The sequence below is a fragment of the Halichoerus grypus genome, chromosome 6, assembly GCF_964656455.1.
Source record: "Halichoerus grypus chromosome 6, mHalGry1.hap1.1, whole genome shotgun sequence".
Lineage (NCBI taxonomy): Eukaryota > Metazoa > Chordata > Mammalia > Carnivora > Phocidae > Halichoerus > Halichoerus grypus.
The window spans coordinates 94,965,923-94,984,106 of NC_135717.1; the positions used below are offsets into that span (position 1 = coordinate 94,965,923).

Genomic DNA, 18,184 nt, shown 5'->3' on the forward strand with positions numbered 1-18,184 from the left:
TCTTAGATTGCTAAAGCATGTTTTAAGACTTCTGAAAGTTACCTGGATTTTTTTCTTCCCTCTTTTTATCAGCTCCTTCAGAATGAATCTACAAATAAAAACAAAGCAAACATTCTGGTCAAAACTCAGTGGTTCCATTTTCTCTTCAGATTAATAATACCACTGGTTCTTCTATATCAGCTCTTCAGTTAAGTGTCTAGTGGTCTTGTTTTGTATCTTCCAAGTATCTACTCAAATATGAGCCCTATCCTGAAGGGATATGCTGTCAGAGACACAGCGGTATGTGACATGCTTTTGCAGGCTTGAGAGTATTGAGTGTGGGAGAGTCGTTGGTTCTCGACCTCTGCTGCACAGGCCGACTTCACAACCAATGTTGTGAGGGCAGGGTGCATCGCAAATTAGACAACACTAAAATGGATTTTTCCTCTTCTGAAAGGTTGGAAACCCTTGTCTATATTAAAATTAATAGACTATGGGGCGCCTGGGTGGCTCAGCCGTTAAGCGTCTGCCTTCGGCTCAGGTCGTGATCTCAGGGTCCTGGGATCGAGCCCCACATTGGGCTCCCTGCTCAGTGGGAAGCCTGCTTCTCCCTCTCCCACTCCCCCTGCTTGTGTTCCCTCTCTCGCTGTGTCTCTCTCTGTCAAATAAATAAAAAAAAATCTTTAAAAAAAAATAAAATAAAATAAAATTAATAGACTAGTTTAAATTCTGTTCCCTAATATCTCTACAGAAAACAAAGGTATGTTCTGGACCCAGGACAGTACTATCCCATAAGCTTTAATGTGTTTTTTCACTGTACAGAAATTAATAGCCAGTTACCCTGAAACAGCTCTGCATGGGCTTCTTTACTTGCATGGTGATAAGATGTGCATCACTATTCAGATTAGCTTTAGATCCTATTTTCAAATATGAAGTCTCTGTGGAAGGTGTAGGCCAACAATCAGAAAGGTTTTAAGAAATTATAAAAAAAAAAAAATTATAACTAAGTGCAATAATTTTAATATACTGATATGAAACTTGCACAAAACAAATACTTTCGATAAATTGTATTTGTAAATTTTATATGGCATTTAAAAGTTTACATGAAACAACTGGAAAACCACTTGTTCTGTTGCAGTTATAAAGACAACACCAAAGGACAAGAAATGGATTGTATATACTTAAGCTACTGCTATAGAAGAAGGTGTGCAGTAATTTTCACCAGGTCTTTATGAGAAGTTTGGGAGGAGCAACACCTACCACTCTCAGTCAGTTTCAGTGGAGTAAGCTTTTCATTCAGATCCTTTGCCTCCTTCAGGATCTTGATTAGATCTCTGCAGTGTGCTGTTATATTCTTTCACCTGCTGTAATGAGACAGGCAACTGGGATTTAGAAATTAAGGACAGGCTAGTCTAAGTGGTTAAACTGGCTTAAAATGAGCCATCAACATGCGCCACCCTCAACACTGATTTAATTTGTTCTGAACCCAAACTAGGCTATTCCTCAAGTCTATCACTAAGTTATAAGCTGGTTACCAGAAGGTGTTGGGGTATGCTCTATGAACCAGACTGTCTGCCAGACATGACTGAGAGTTATAAGAGAATCAGTCTATCTTTTTTTTTTTTTCAGTCTTTTTTGTTATGTTAATCACCATACATCACATCATTAGTTTTTGATGTAGTGTTCCATGATTCTAGTTTGCGTATAACACCCAGTGCTCCATGCAGTATGTGCCCTCTTTAATACCCATCACCAGGCTAACCCATCCCCCCACGCCCCTCTCCTCTAGAACCCTCAGTTTGTTTTTCAGAGTCCATCGTCTCTCATGGTTCACCTCCCCCTCCTATTTCCCCCCCTTCATTCTTCCCCTCCTGCTCTTTTCATATTTACTGGATTTGTGCTCATTGAGCAATAGTCTGAAAACTATGGCTTCCTCGGTACTCTGATTTAGAGACAAGAATGTCCTGGTCAGATATTCCTAATTATTGATTCTAGCACCCTAATTTATATATATCAGACTCTTGTTAATGTGGTCAGTATAATGCAGTATAATAAACGCATATACAAGTTTCTCTAGTTGCAAAGTTAAAATTGTAATGACCTTCACCCACCAAGGCATCAGAACTCTGTGAGGGGGGAACTGGTTAGTCCAGCTTTTCAGACACAACATACACACAGGATGAAAAAAGTTAAAATGCAGCACCAAAATACTGCTAAATTAGTGTCTTACGAGTGGTTAGCCATTCTCTGGTTCAAAAATGATTGACTATAATCTCTCTTTTGCATTAAATTTCTCTTCCCAATCAGAGACTATAAAGTATTAGAGATTAGCCTTTTCTTATATAAATAGTATTTCTGTTCAGAGGAATTTACACCTCTCCCTTCAATTCTTAAAAACATGCCCTTAGTATAGCAATATAAAATAGATGCATACACATATCACTTTTCCTTTTATTTACCTTGTTTTAAAACTTTGAGTTACTTTTGAATCTAGAAAATGCTATTCACAGCTTGCTTAATCCATTTTGGGGTCTAATATTGCCCCCATGTAGTCCTAGCTATATATATTAGCCTATAAAAATTTAAAAACAATGAACTAGGGAGTGTTCCAGTCTAAGATGGTGACACAGGAAGATCCTGAACTCCCCTCATGGGCACACCAAATCTACACCTATTTATAGGCAATTCCTCCTGAAGAACAACTGAGGGCTCACTGAACAGCTTCTGTACAACAACAGAGACCACCTAGAGAACAGCGAGAGAGACTGAGAGGTGGTAACAAAGGGTGACCCCACCCCCGATGCTGCAAACTGCAGTGCAGAGGATAGTAACGAGGTACCAGGAGCAGATTTGTCTACCTGGGCCACAGAAAATAAAAGCCATGGCTTAAAAGAGCAACCAGAATATGAAGGAAATAGTTCTTGAACCCTGCTAACTATCTCTGGGTTGGAGGGTCCAGTGAGTACCACAGTTTATGTCCCCCACCACCTTGACAGCATAGATGGGAGCAGGGTCCAGGCGCCCTATCAGCCTACCACCTCAGTGAGCCCTGGGCCCCCAAACCTCACCAGCCCCAGCTGTCCCACGAAGGCAGCCCCATGGTGGTGCACACGAGGACAGCCCTGGTCAGTGCTCACTACAGCTGCAGCTGTCTTGCCACACTGAGGCAGGCACGAAGCACCCCGGAACACTGCAGGCCTGCACTGCTTTGGCTTCAGATGGCTTTCTAGGGCACCCCTGGCTGATGCCTTTTTTCAGATCCAGCTGCCTGGCCAGGACAACCTGGCTTACACCTGCTTCAGCTGTCCTTCCAGTGCACCGTCTAGAGAACCCTAGGGCAATCCCAGTCCATGCCCATTTCAGCTATAATTATCCTTCCCAGTTGGCGCCCTGCACAAAGCACCTAGGGACCCACCAGGCAGCAACCACTTCAGCTATGGCTGCCCCCCCAGGGCACCTTCCACACACTCCAGAGCACCCCAGCTTAGCCCCACTTGAGTTTCAGCCATTCTGCTAGGGTGTCCTCTGCACAGAGAACCCTGGGACCACCCACAGCTTACAACCACTTCAGCTTCAGGTGTCCTGCAGGGTGCCACTGTGCACAGAGCCCAGGGACCACACTAGCTGGCACCCACTTCAGCATTAGCTGTCCTGCCAGAGCATCCTCTGTGTGGAGAGCCACCAGCTTGAACACATTTACCTTCAGCTGTCCTGCCAGGGCACCCTCTGCAAAAAGCCTCAGGACCCACCCCCAGCCCATACCCACTTAATCTCCAACCATTCCACCAGGGCAGCCCCAGTATGGAGCACCCTGATATCCCCAACCCATGCCAGCCACAGCTCTAGCCAGCCAGTAAAAGTCACCAGGTATATACAGTTTACATAGGGGACAACCACATACCAAGACCGTTCCTTCAAGTTTAGGAAAAGTAGCTGTTCTGCCTAATTCATAGAAAGACACAAAGTCAATGGGGAAAGGAATATGCCCCAAATGAAAGAACAAGACAAAACCTCAGAAAAATAAAGAAATGAAACAGAGATAAGCAATGTGCCTGATGAAGAATTTAAAGTAATGATCATAAAGATGGGCACTGGGTTGGAGAGAAGAGTAGAACTCAGTGAGAACTTCAACAAAGACCTGGAAAATATAAAAAACCAGAGCTGAAGAATACAACTGAAAAGAAAAAACACTAGAAGGAATCACAAGTAGATTAATGAATGCAGAAGAATGATCTGGAAGATGGGGTAATGGAAAGCACCCAAGCTGACAGCGGACATAAATATTTTAATTCTTATTTCTTTTTCTTAAGTAAACTCTATGCCCAACATGGGGCTTGAACTCACGACCCGGAGATCAAGAGTCACATCCTCCTTCAACTGAGCCAGCCAGGTGCCCCCCCAAAATAAAGAATTTTTTAAAATGAGGTTCCGTTAAGTGATCTGTGGGACAACATCAAGTGAACAAGCATTCATATTATAGAGGTCCCAGAAGGAGAAGAGAGAAGGTGGTAGGAAATTTATTTGAAGAATTATAGCTGGAAACTTCCCTAACCTAGGGAAGGAAACAGACATTCAGATTCATGAAGCACGTAGAGCCCCTTGAGAAGATAAACTCAAGAAGCTCAACACCACAACACATAATTAAAATGTCAAAGGCTAAAGAGATAATTGTAAAAGCAGTGAGAGAGAAAGAAAAAGTTATGTTCAAGAGAAACTCCACAAGGCTATCAACTGATTTTTCAGCAGAAACTGCAGGCCTGAAGGGAAAAAAAAAAAACAAAAACCCCTGCACTCAAGAATACCCACAAAGGGGCACCTGGGTGGCTCAGTTGGTTAAGCTGCTGCCTTCAGCTCAGGTCATGATCTCAGAGTCCTGGGATCGAGCCCTGTGTCAGGTCCCTGCTCAGCAGGGAGTCTGCTTCTCCCTCTGCCTCTGCCTCTCTCTGGCTCGTTCTCTCTCTCTGTGTCAAATAAATAAAATCTTAAAAAAAAAAAAAAGATACCCAGCAAGATTATTACTTGGAATTGAAAAAGAGATAAAGAGTTCTGAAACAAAAGTTAAAGGAATTCATCACTATTAAACTGGCATTACAAGAAGTGCTAAAGGAAATTATGAATAAAAAGATATAAAACATGGCAACATACATATAAACCATGGAGGGGGGAATAAAAAAGAAGTTCCTTTAGAATGTGTTCAAACTTAAGTGACCATCAACTCAATATAGACTGCTTTATACTTAGGATGTTATATATGAACCCAAAGTTCATATATAACCACAAACGCCAAACCTAGAATAGGTAAAAAAAAAAAAAAAAAGGGGGGGGGGAGAGTACAGTATACAGAATATAGTCGATGGTACTGTAACAGTGTCGCATGGTGACACATGGTAGCTACACTTGTGATGGGCACAGCATAATGTATAGAGTTGCTGAATCACTATGTTGTACATCCGAAACTAATATAATATTGTGTGTCAACTATACTCAAAAAAGTAAAAAGAAATGAAAAAGAATAAGAATAAAAGAGAAGGTGAAACAAAATACTACAGAAAGTCAGCAATCACAAAGAAAGACAACAAGGGAAGGAACAGAGAAGAACTACAAAAACAACCAAAGAACAATCAACAAAATGGCAGTAAGTACGTAACTATCAATAATTACTTTAAATGTAAATGGTCTAAATGTTCCACTCAAAAGACACAGGGTGATGGAATGGATTAAAAAAACAAAGACAGATGTATATGCTGCCTACAAGAGACTTACTTCAGGCCTAAAGACACATACAGACTGAAAGTGAAGGAATGGAAAAACATATGCAAATGGAAGCAAAAAGAAAAACTGGAGTAGCAGTGCATACATCAGACAAAATAGACTTTAAAACTAAGACCGTATTGGGCACCTGGGTGGCTCAGCCAGTTAAGCGTCTGCCTTCGGCTCAGGGTCCTGGGATCGAGCCCCGCATCGGGCTCCCTGCTCAGCAGAGAGTCTGCTTCTTCTTCTCCCTCTGCTGCTCCCCCTGCTTGTGTGCTCTTTCTCTGTCAAATAAATAAAATCTTTAAAAAACAAACAAACAAACAAAACTAAGACTGTATCAAGAATCAAAGAAGAACATTACATAATGATAAAGGTACCAATCCAACAAGAGGATATAAGGATTGTAAATACCTATGCACCCAACATAGGAGCATCTAAATATATCAAGCAGGAGCGCCTGGCTGACTCAGTAGGAAGAATATGTGACTCTTGGTCTTGGGGTCAGTTAGTCTGAGCCCCACACTGGATGTAGAGATTACTTAAATAAATAAAAACTTAAAAAAATGCTAAGAAAAAAATACACAAAGTAAACACAACCAGATAGAGGGAGAAATGGATGGTAACACAATAATGATAGGGAACTTAAACACTTCATTTACATCAATGGATACATCATCCAAGCAGAAAGTCATAAAGGATACTGTCTTTGAATGACATGTTAGACTAGATGAACATAACAGATATATACAAACATTCCATCCAAAAATAGCAGATTACACATTCAAGTGCACATGGAGCATTCTCTAGAACAGATCACATTAGGGAACAAAACAAGTCTCAATAAATTTAAGAAGACTGATTATATTATGCATCTTTTCCAACCACAACAGTATGAAACTAGAAATCAATCACAAGAAAAAAACTGGAAAAAACACAAACACGTGGAGGCTAAAAAACACGCTACTACACAACCAATGGGTCAACAAAGAAGAAATTTAAAAAATGCATGGAGACAAATGAAAATGAAAACACAATAGTCCAAAATCTTTGGGACACAGCAGAAGCAGTTTTATGACAGGTAAATTTATAGCAATATAAACCTACCTCAAGCAACAAGAAAAATCTCAAGTAAACAATCTAACCTCATACCCAAAGGAAACAGAGAACAAAACCCAACATAAGTAGGAAGGATATAATGAAGATCAAAGCAGAAGTAAATGAAATAGAGACTAAAGAAAAAAAGATGTTCAAGGAAACCAAGAGCTGGTTCTTTGAGAAGATAAATGAAATTGATGAACTTTTACCCAGACTCACCAAGAAAAAATGAGAGGAGCCAAATAAAATCAGAAATGAAAGAGAGGTAACAACTGACACCACAGAAATACAAAGGACTGTAAGAGAGTATTATGAAAAATCATATGCCAACAAATTGGACAACCTAGAATAAATGGATAAATTCCTAGAAACATAGAATTTTCCAAAACTGAATAAGGGAGAAATAGAAGTCTGAATAGACCAATTACTAGTAACAAGATGGAAGTGATAATCAAAAAATTACCAACAAACAAAGTCCAAGACCAGATGGATTCTTAGGTACATGCTACCAAACACTGAAAAAAGAGTTAATACCTATTCTCCTCAAACTATACCAAAAAAATAGAAGTGGAAGTAAGGCTTCCAAATACATTCCATGAGGCCAGACTTACCCTGATAGCAAAACCAGACAAAGACAACAGACAAAAAGAAAACTACAAGCCAGTATCCACAATGCACATAGATGCAAAAATCCTCAACAAAATATTAGCAAACCACTTTTAGCAATACGTTAAAAGGATTATTCATCACAATCAAGTAGAAGTGATTCTGTGGATACATGGATAGTTCAATATTTGCAAATCAATTACACATTTATAAGAGGAAGGGTAAAAACCATATGATCTCAATAGATGCAGAAAAAGTATTTAACAAAATTCAACATCTGTTCATGATAAAAACTCAACAAAGTGAGTTTAGAGGGAACATACCTCAACATAATAAAGGCCATACTTGAAGATTTTGCAGCCTACATTCAATGGTGAAAAAGTGGCAACTTTTGCTCCATGATCAGGAGCAAAACAAGGATGTCCACTGTCATCACTTTTATTCAACATAGTACTGGAAGTCCTAGCCACAGCAATCAGATAAGAAAAAGAAATAAAAGAAACCCATATTGGTAAGGAAGAAGTTAAAATGCCACCATTTACAGGTGACATAATACTATACAAAGAAAACCCTAAAGACTACACCAAAAAGTATTAGAATAAATGAATTCAGTAAAGTTACAGGATACAAAATTAATATACAGAAATCAGCTACATTTCTATACACTAATGAAGTAGCAGAAAAATAAATTAAAAACACAATTCCATTTACAACTGTGCCAAACATAATAAAATACCCAGGAATAAACTTAACCAAGGAGGCAAAAGAACGTGTATTCTGAGAACTATAAAACACTGATGAAAGAAATTGAAGATTACACAAGCAAATGGAAAGACGATGCTCATGGATTGGAAGAATACTGGTAAAATACCTACTCCACAAAGCAATCTACAGATGCAGTGCAATCTCTATCAAAATACCAACAGCATTTTTCACAGAACTAGAACAAATGATCCTAAAATTCGTGTGGAACCACAAAAGACCTCAAACAGCCAAAGAAATCTCAAGAAGAACAAAGCTGGATTTCAAATCCCACATTTCAAGATATACCACCAGTGTAATAATCAAAACAGTATCTTACTGGCACAAAAATAGACACAGATCAATGGAACAGAATAGAGGGCCCAGAAATAAACCCACACTTCTATGGTCAATTAATCTATGACAAAGGATGCAAGAAAATACAAGAAAGAAAAAGATGGTCTCTTCAATAAATGGTGTTGGGAAAACTGGACAGCTACATACAAAAGAATGAAACTGGACCCTTACACCATATATAAAAATAAACTTAAAAAGGATTAAAGTCTTAAACATAAGACCTGGAACCATAACACTACTAGAAGAAAACATAGGGGATAAGTTCCCGACACTGATCTTGGCAATCATTTATTGGATTTGACATCAAAAGCCAAGGCAACAAAAGCAAAAATAAGTGGGATTACATCAAACTAGAAAATGATTCTGTACGGCAAAGGAAACCGTCAACATAATGAAAAGGCAACCTATGGACTAGGAGTAAATATTTGCAACTATCTGATAAAGGGTTAACATAAAAACTATACAAAGAACTCATTCAACTCAATAGCAAAAAACCTCAAAAAAATATGACGGAAAAATAGGCAGAGGATCTGGGAACACATTTTATTCTAGAGAGGACATACAAATAGCCAACAGGTGCATGAAAAGGTGTTCAGTATCACTAATCATCAGTAAAATGCAAATCAAAACCACAATGAAATATCACCTCACACCTGTTAGAATGGCTATCGTCAAAAACACAAGAAATAACAAGCGTGGGAGAAAAGAGAACCCTGGTGCACTGTTGGTAGCAATATAAATTGGTACAGCCACTATGGAAGACAGTACGGAGGTTCCTCAAAAAATTAAAACTAAAACTATCATATGATCCAACAATTCCACTTCTGGGTATTTCTCCAAAGGAAACAAAATCACTATCTTGAAAAGACATCTACACCTCTATGTTCACTACAGCATTATTTATAATAGCCAAGACAGAAACAATCTAAGTGTGCACTGATACATGGATAAAGAAAATATGGTATGTATATATACATACATACACAATGGAATATTATTTGGCCATAAAAAATAAGAAAATTGTGCCATTTGCAACAGCATGGATGAACCCTGAGAGCATTATGCTAAGTGATATAAGTCAGAGAAAGACAAACACTGTATGATATCACTTATATGTGGAATCTTAAAAAAAAAACTCAAAGATACAGAGAACATCCTCGTGGTTGCCAGAGATGAGGGATGGGGGTGGGCAAAGTGGGTGAAGGGGATCAAAAGATTCAAACTTCTAAATATATAAGGAGGCTTGGGGATGTAATGTGCAACCTACTGACTATAGTTACAATACTGTACTATATTTTTGTAAGATGCTAAGGGAATAAATCTAAAACGTTCTCATGAGGACCAAAAATATTTTGTAACTATGTGTGGTGAAGGATATAAGTGAACATACTGTAATAATCACATCCCAGTATATACACACATCAAATACCTACCTTATACAATTAAAACAATGTTACATATCAATAATATCTCAAAATTTTTTTAAGATGGGTACACATTTCCAATAAACAATTAGGAACATAAATCTGCAGCTGAAGAGGAAGAGGACTAGATACGGGAACAACTGATGACAGGTGGCAGCTTATCTGCAGAGACAATGCAAGTGATGGTAACACACAAGCAAGGGTTTTCATCCGAAGTGATCAGACCACTGAGGCTGGAAAGACAGGGCAAAGGTGAAAAACCTGGTATTTTCAGTAGCTACAGATAACAACTCTTTGGAGTAGTCTGATTAACATGGTGGGGTCTCCAGTTTAAAAGACAATATATACACTGCCTAAGGCACTTAAATCAAAATTTAAAAAAATAACTGTGCCCCCAATAATTCTCAAGGTAGAGAACTGTGTGTCTTCAGGCCATGAGTCCACCGTGTCTGGGGAAGTGTAAGAAAAGGTGAGAAGAGGTCAGAACCACAGGGAACACTAACATTCAGGGTGGCAGCAAAGGAAGGAGAACAAAGGCAGTGAGAATGCAGAGGAACCACGTCAAAGCCTCTGTCACAGTAACCACAGTAACCACGGGGGCAAGGGGCAAGGAGACAGGTGAACCAGGAAACGCTCCTCCTGCTCCGGAAGTTAGTCGGGAAGAGGAATGCAGACGAGCCCCCTGGATTAAGCCAGTGAGGAATGGGGGGCCACGGTCACCTGTGAGGCAGAAGCGACTCAGTGAATTCAGAAAGGAAGGAAGGTGAGAAACAGATGGTGAGTTTAGAGGATGAGGCGAAAGGAAGAGCAGAAATAGGATAACACCATAAAGGGGTGGGGAAGGTCAAAGGCTATTTCAGTTTCTATCTTTGATTTTAGGGAGTGAAGACTTTGACAGAGCGAGATCTTAAGAAGGCAGGAAAGGATGAAGTGGGAGGAGTCATGGTAACCCTTACAAGAAATGGTCTCTTTTACCTTAAGAAGAGAAAACAAGATTACTAATGTATGGAAAGAGAAAGAGGAGACCTCCAGACCTGCTGGCACCTATTTCCTGGGGACCAGGAGGTGTCCACAAAGTAGGAGGTAGGACCTAAAGGGAAGTTAAAGGCACGAAAAGCTTGCTGGGAGAAATGCTTACAGGAGACGCATTAGGAACAAGTAAAAGCACAGCGGGGTCTGATGACAGCGACCTGAGGTGGAAATGAATGCAGCTGTGCAATTTTTTCCCAGCAGTGTTTAGTACTAAAACAGCACGAATGGGGGAAGCAGAAGCCGGGAGGGGTCCAGCAGCTCAGTCTGGCACAGAGCCTGAGGCAGGTAAAATGCCAGGCAATCCACGAGAAACAGAAGTGGCAACAGCAGAGTCTGGAAGGAGGAGAGAGTGACCATCAGGTGGCATTTAGAGCCGTGGACAAATACACGGAGGGATTAAAGGGGACCCTAGGGGCCCATATGTGTGTGAAAGCAGGTTCAAAAAGAACTGTGGTTGAAATCATGAGCAGGATTTCTTAAATTTAAGGTTGTTTTGCACAGAGCAAGTCTGGGTGATCTGCTTCCGGCTATGACTGCAGGATTAGATTGGAGGAGTAAAGAATGGGGTTACTAAAATACCCCACAGCACTGTAACCCAGTGGTGATAGTTGGGTATAGACCTGGAAGTGGATGCCAGAGACCCTGACTGACGACTAAAGAAGACAGCTCCAAAGCAGATACGAATTCCTCAATGGATGTGAGGGAGAACCCGGTGCCAGTAAACCTTTATGGCTAAAAGTGGGAGAGAATCATGTTGCTGAGAAACATGCATTTCAAGGGACAAAGGCAATCAGACTAAGCGTTACCTGGAGGGGAGTAAAGACACTGAAGACTCTGCCTCTTGGTTCTCCTTATATTAAGGCAAGAGAAAATGAGTAATAACTGGCTGAGGAAATAATTTTAATGAAAGCAAGGATTTCCATCATGTAAGTGAGTAAGAAAATAGTCCCTAGTATCAAGGAGTGTTCTAGATACATCATACATACCGGGTCTGAAATCATGTCCCCAGTGGCTACAGCAACGAACTTCATCCACAGCAATCCGGGTAAATCTCCTGGCTTCATAGGCTTTCTCTAGTCTCGACATGAACATTTTGCTTTTTGTGATTTTCTCTGGGGTCACGTAAATTAGCTTTAGCTTGGAGTTTTTATTTACCATTTCAGCATGAACCCATTTCACATGCTCCTATTGAAAGCAAAAACAGACACAATGATGGAACTAAGCTAGTAGACTGGGATACTAAGCAGTAAATGAAGATGCTCGTTACTCAAGCCACAGCCTTGGACTGTTTTAGCAGACGTTGAGTTCATTAAAACAGACCATGTGCCAGTACTAAATTTAGGGCAACTGTAAATAGCATTTTAGTTGTTTACTTGTACCCAAATGTTGATAAAAGAATAATCTCATTTGACAAAAAAAAAACAAAAACAAAAACAAAAAATAAAAATGAAAACACTCCAAGTATTTACTCTACGAAGACATAATTCTAAATTGTTCATAATAAATGCCAAAATATGGACTAAATGCAACAGGGATGATTATAAAGTTGGGTTTTATTAATTTTAACATTGTATTTGTGATCACTTCATATACCCGAACAAAATTTATTCTTGATTAGCTAGTTACTTTAATGATGCTATCAAATCTACTCAATCTCTTTAGGTTTTGTAAAGCATCCTATTCATTAAGATTTTGTAATATAAAATATACACTTTTATATAATAAAAATATATCTTAAAAGCTCACAATTATTGGGTTCTTAGTGCTCTATTTCATAAAATATTGAGCATATTAGGGGTCATATTTTTCTTTCTAACCTAATTAGGAACAAAACAAGTATAAAGAAACAACTGTGGATGTGATAGACAACGTTCAAACTGCTTTCATTGTCCCAGCAAATTCCTTGAGATATCCTTAAGTTTATTAAGAAATGGCTAAAGTGTATTAAATATTTCAACTGGTCCTTAAATGCCCCAGAAATCTTAGGGAAGCAAATATAAGGCTATTTCCTCAGAAATGGAGAGGTGAAAAAAAAAAAAAAGTTATATTCACATCCTATGAACTGCTAGTGAAAGCAAACAGAAAACTGGACTTGACCTTGACCCATCCTTTCTCTTTTTTCCGTCTCCAATTCTTCAAACAGCAGTGATGTGGCATGAACGTCTAATTATCTGCAACTTCTAGCTACTTTCTATTATTACTACTCTCTCTTTCAGGGTTAAGGAAGTACAGTAGTAGAAAAAAATGTTCTCCATATTCATTCTGTTGAATAGGAGAGCAGTTCGGACATGAGAATTTAAATAAAACAGAAATAGATGGGAAAAACTAAAGGAACCACGGCTACCTGGAGATTTGGCTGACACCAGGTCCAGAGGAAAATACGCAAAATGAGCATGGAGTAACTTCTCCTAAAAGCAAGCAAGGAGTCAAAAACTATGGGGTGAAGAAAAAAGATTCAGGAGCCAACCTGAAGAGATGCTCACTGCCCAAAGACAGGACTATTTCAGCATAACAAAGAATAATATGGATTAAAATCCATCAAATATGTTAAATATCCATAAGTTTATAATGATATTAAAAAAAAAAAAAAGACCTTATTGACCCCAGTTAGAAATGTCAGGAAAGCATCTCTTTCTGAAAAACAGTAAAGAAAGGGAAAGAATTTTTGATCTGCAAAGAGTTAACAAGGAACAAGTTCTTTATAGAAAAAGTCTAGCTGATATAAGGAGTGACAGAATGAGAAATCATCACTTTGGAAGCCCCTAATTAAAGCCATTATTTAAGGCAGGCAATAATCATCAGCAGCTCTAAAGCCATTAGACGAAGAGGTGACAGAGAACTTGACAATAATAGAATAGGCAGATATCACCCGAACCCACTGTCCGAGCTTAACATCACACAAAATAACCACGTTATGATGTACCTGCTGAATCGTGCCATGCGAAATATACTCTTGAAAAAAAAAAGAAAAAGGCCAAATACAGTCAAGCTTCTAAATCTAACTAAAAGGAACAAAATGAACAACATCACAAGGAAGTTATCAGAAAAACCAGGATATAGCAAACTATAAGTCAAAGACCCTGATTTCTTCAAGAAATAATTTAAATTTACATGGGAAACAAACAGGAAATAAGGGAAACCTACAGAAATATCAACAAAATACAACATAAACCATGAATATTCTGGACCACAATTTAAAAGAAGTAAGTTTTGATGAGACCGAGAAATGTGAATATTTTTACTTAATGATTTTAATGAATCAATATTAAATTTTTTAGGTGTGATGATGTCATTATATTTTTCTGATACATACTGAAGGAGTTACAACTGAAATGATATGATGTCTGAGAATTGTTTCAAATAAACAAACCAAGAGGGAGGAGGGAGGGAAAATTCCGGGTATATAAATGAAAAAGGATTGGTCATATGTTGATAATTGTTAAAAGTGGTTAATGGATACTTGGCAGTTTTATTACAATTCTACTTTTCTATACTTTTGGAAATTTCAATAACATCTTTTTAAAAAAAGAATAGCTAGGAAATGCTTATTCAACAGATGAAGGTAAGAGAGTCCATTCTCAAACAGATGAAATTCCACAGAGAAAGGGTACCTTGTTAGTAATGTACCGTTTATATTTACTTATCTTGCATAATTAGAAATTCTTGCTTACTATTTTCTAATAGATAATATAAAACAAGTCAGCTAATGTTTACTGTAAAGTGCCAGATAGTAAATATTAGGCTTTGTGCGCCATACAATATCACAACTACTCAGCCATTATTGTGTGAAAACAGTGGTAGACAACACGTAAATGAACAAGCATGGTTGTGTTCCAATAAAACTTTATGGACACTGAAATCTAAATTTCATACAATTTTCACACTTCACAAAGTATGCTTCTTCTTTTGGTTTTTTTAATCATTCAAAAATATAAAAAACCAAGCAACAAAGACTAGAAAGGTACATAGGCCACCACCAGAAACACCAACTTTACGGGTAACACAATGGCACTAAACTCGTATCTTTCAATAATCACTCAGAATGTAAATGGACTAAATGCTCCAATCTAAAGACACAGGGAATCAGAATGGATATAAAAAAAAAAACAAGACCCATTTGTATGCTGCCTACAAGAGACTCATTTTAGACCTAACAACACCTACAGATTGAAAGTGAGGGGATAGAGAACCATCTATCATGCTAATAGATATCAAAAGAAAGCTGAGGTAGCCATACTTACATCAGACAAACTAGACTTGTTAAAAAATATTTATTTATTTTAGAGAGAGAGAGAGGGGAGAGAGCGTGCGGGCGGGGAGGGCCAGAGGAAGTGAGAGAATCTCAGCAGACTCCCTACTGAGTGTGGAGCCTGATATGCGGCTGGATCTCACGACCCTGAGATCACGACCTGAGCTGAAATCAAGAGTCAGATGTTTTACCTCAATATCATAAAAGCCATCTATGAAAAACCCACAGCGAATATCATTCTCAATGGGGAAAAACTAAGAGCTTTCCCCCTAAGGTCAGGAACACAGCAGGGATGTCCACTATCACCACTGCTATTCAACATAGTATTGGAAGTCCTAGCCACAGCAATCAGACAACAAAAAGAAATAAAAGGCATCCAAATCGGCAAAGAAGAAGTCAAACTCTCACTCTTTGCAGATGAGCTGATACTTTATGTGGAAAACCCAAAAGACTCCACCCCAAAACTGCTAGAACTCATACAGGAATTCAGTAAAGTGGAAGGATATAAAATCAATGCACAGAAATCAATGGCATTCCTATACACCAACAACAAGACAGAAGAAAGAGAAATTAAGGAGTCCATCCCATTTACAGTTGCACCCAAAACCATAAGATACCTAGGAATAAATCTAACCAAAGAGGCAAAGGATCTGTACTCAGAAAACTATAAAATACTCATGAAAGAAATTGAGGAAGACACAAAGAAATGGAAAAATGTTCCATGCTCATGGATTGGAAGAACAAATACTGTGAAGATGTCAATGCTACCTAGGGCAATCTACACATTCAGTGCAATCCCCATCAAAATACCATCCACTTTTTTCAAAGAAATGGAACAAATAATCCTAAAATTTGTATGGAACCAGAAAAGACCCCGCATAGCCAGAGGAATGTTGAAAAAGAAAAGCAAAGCTGGCGGCATCACAATTCCGGACTTCCAGCTCTATTACAAAGCTGTCATCATCAAGACAGTATGGTACTGGCACAAAAACAGACACATAGATCAATGGAACAGAATAGAGAGCCCAGAAATGGACCCTCAACTCTACGGTCAACTAATCTTTGACAAAGCAGGAAAGAATGGCCAATGGAAAAAAGATAGTCTCTTCAACAAATGGTGTTGGGAAAATTGGACAGCCACATGCAGAAGAATGAAACTGGACCATTTCCTTACACAACACACAAAAATAGACTCAAAATGGTTGAAAGACCTCAATGTGAGACAGGAGTCCCTCAAAATCCTAAAGGAGAACACAGGCAGCAACCTCTTCGACCTCAGCCTCAGGAACTTCTTTCTAGAAACGTCGCCAAAGGCAAGGGAAGCAAGGGCAAAAGTGAACTATTGGGACTTCATCAAGATAAAAAGCTTTTGCACAGCAAAAGAAACAGTCAACAAAACCAAAAGACAACCGACAGAATGGGAGAAGATATTTGCAAATGACATATCAGATAAAGGGCTAGTATCCAAAATCTATAAAGAACTTATCAAACTCAACACCCAAAGAACAAAGAATCCAATCAAGAAATGGGCAGAAGACATGAACAGACATTTTTCCAAAGACATCCAAATGACCAACAGACACATGAAAAAGTGCTCAACATCGCTCGGCATCAGGGAAATCCAAATCAAAACCTCAATGAGATACCACCTCACACCAGTCAGAATGGCTAAAATTAACAAGTCAGGAAAGGACAGATGTTGGCGGGGATGCGGAGAAAGGGGAACCCTCCTACACTGTTGGTGGGAATGCAAGCTGGTGCAGCCACTCTGGAAAACTGTATGGAGGTTCCTCAAAAAGTTGAAAATAGAGCTACTATACGATCCAGCAATTGCACTACTGGGTATTTACCCCAAAGACACAAATGTAGGGATCTGAAGGGGTATGTGCACCCCGATGTTTATAGCAGCAATGTCCACAATAGCCAAACTGTGGAAAGAGCCAAGATGTCCATCAACAGATGAATGGATAAAGAAGATGTGGTATATATATACAATGGAATATTATGCAGCCATCAAAAGGAATGAGATCTTGCCATTCGCAATGACGCGGATGGAACTGGAGGGTGTTATGCTGAGCGAAGTAAGTCAAACAGAGAAAGACATGTATCATATGACCTCACTGATATGAGGAATTCTTAATCTCAGGAAACAAACTGAGGGTTGCTGGAGTGGGGGGTGGGGTGGGAGGGATGGGGTGACTGGGTGATAGACACTGGGGAGGGTATGCGCTATGGTGAGCGCTGTGAATTGTGCAAGACTGTTGAATCTCAGATCTGTACCTCTGAAACAAATAATGCCATATATGTTAAGGAAAAAAAAAAAAGAAGAAGATAGCAGGAGGGGAAGAATAAAGGGGGGAAATCGGAGGGGGAGATGAACCATGAGAGACGATGGACTCTGAAAAACAAACTGAGGGTTCTAGAGGGGAGGGGGGTGGGAGGATGGGTTAGCCTGGTGATGGGTATTAAAGAGGGCACGTTCTGGATGGAGCATTGGGTGTTATGCACAAACAATGAATCATGGAACACTACATCTAAAACTAATGATGTAATGTATGGTGATTAACATAACAATAAAATTTTTTTTTAAAACAGTCAGATGTTTAACTGACTGAGCCATCCAGGCACCCCTAGACAAACTAGGTTTTATTTTATTTAAAGGTTTTATTTATTTGAGAGAGAGAGAGTGCACAAGCAGGGAGAGTGGCAGAGGGAGAGGAGGCTCCCATGTGGGGCTCGATCCCAGTACCCTGGGATCATGACCCGAGCCGAAGGCAGATGCCTGACCGACTGAGCCACCCAGGTGCCCCTTGATAAACTACATTTTAGACTGAAGACTGAACAAGACATGAAGAAGGCCATTATATCATAATTAAGTAGTATATCCATCAAGAAGATCTAACAATTGTAAATATTTATGCCCCCAACGTGGCAGCACCAAAATATG

The 18,184-nt window shown here is 39.1% G+C and overlaps 1 protein-coding gene across 5 annotated transcripts in view; it reads right to left on the reverse strand.

Moving 5' to 3' along the window:
• The window catches only part of LOC118527529 (ATP-dependent DNA helicase Q1-like), a 336,638-nt gene that overhangs the window by 6,500 nt on the left and 311,954 nt on the right, over positions 1-18,184 (reverse strand). For 3 of the 5 annotated variants that reach the window (XR_013449106.1, XR_013449105.1, XR_013449107.1), the window contains exons 4-8: positions 11,975-12,173; positions 5,879-6,014; positions 1,240-1,343; positions 820-917; positions 43-88 (exon numbers count right to left, since the gene is read on the reverse strand). The gene's annotated coding sequence lies outside the window, so the exon portion shown is untranslated. Of the gene's footprint in view, position 1; positions 89-819; positions 918-1,239; positions 1,344-5,878; positions 6,015-11,974; positions 12,174-18,184 lie in introns of those variants that run through there. The other 2 variants (XM_078075739.1, XM_078075738.1) reach the window with 1 other exon arrangement.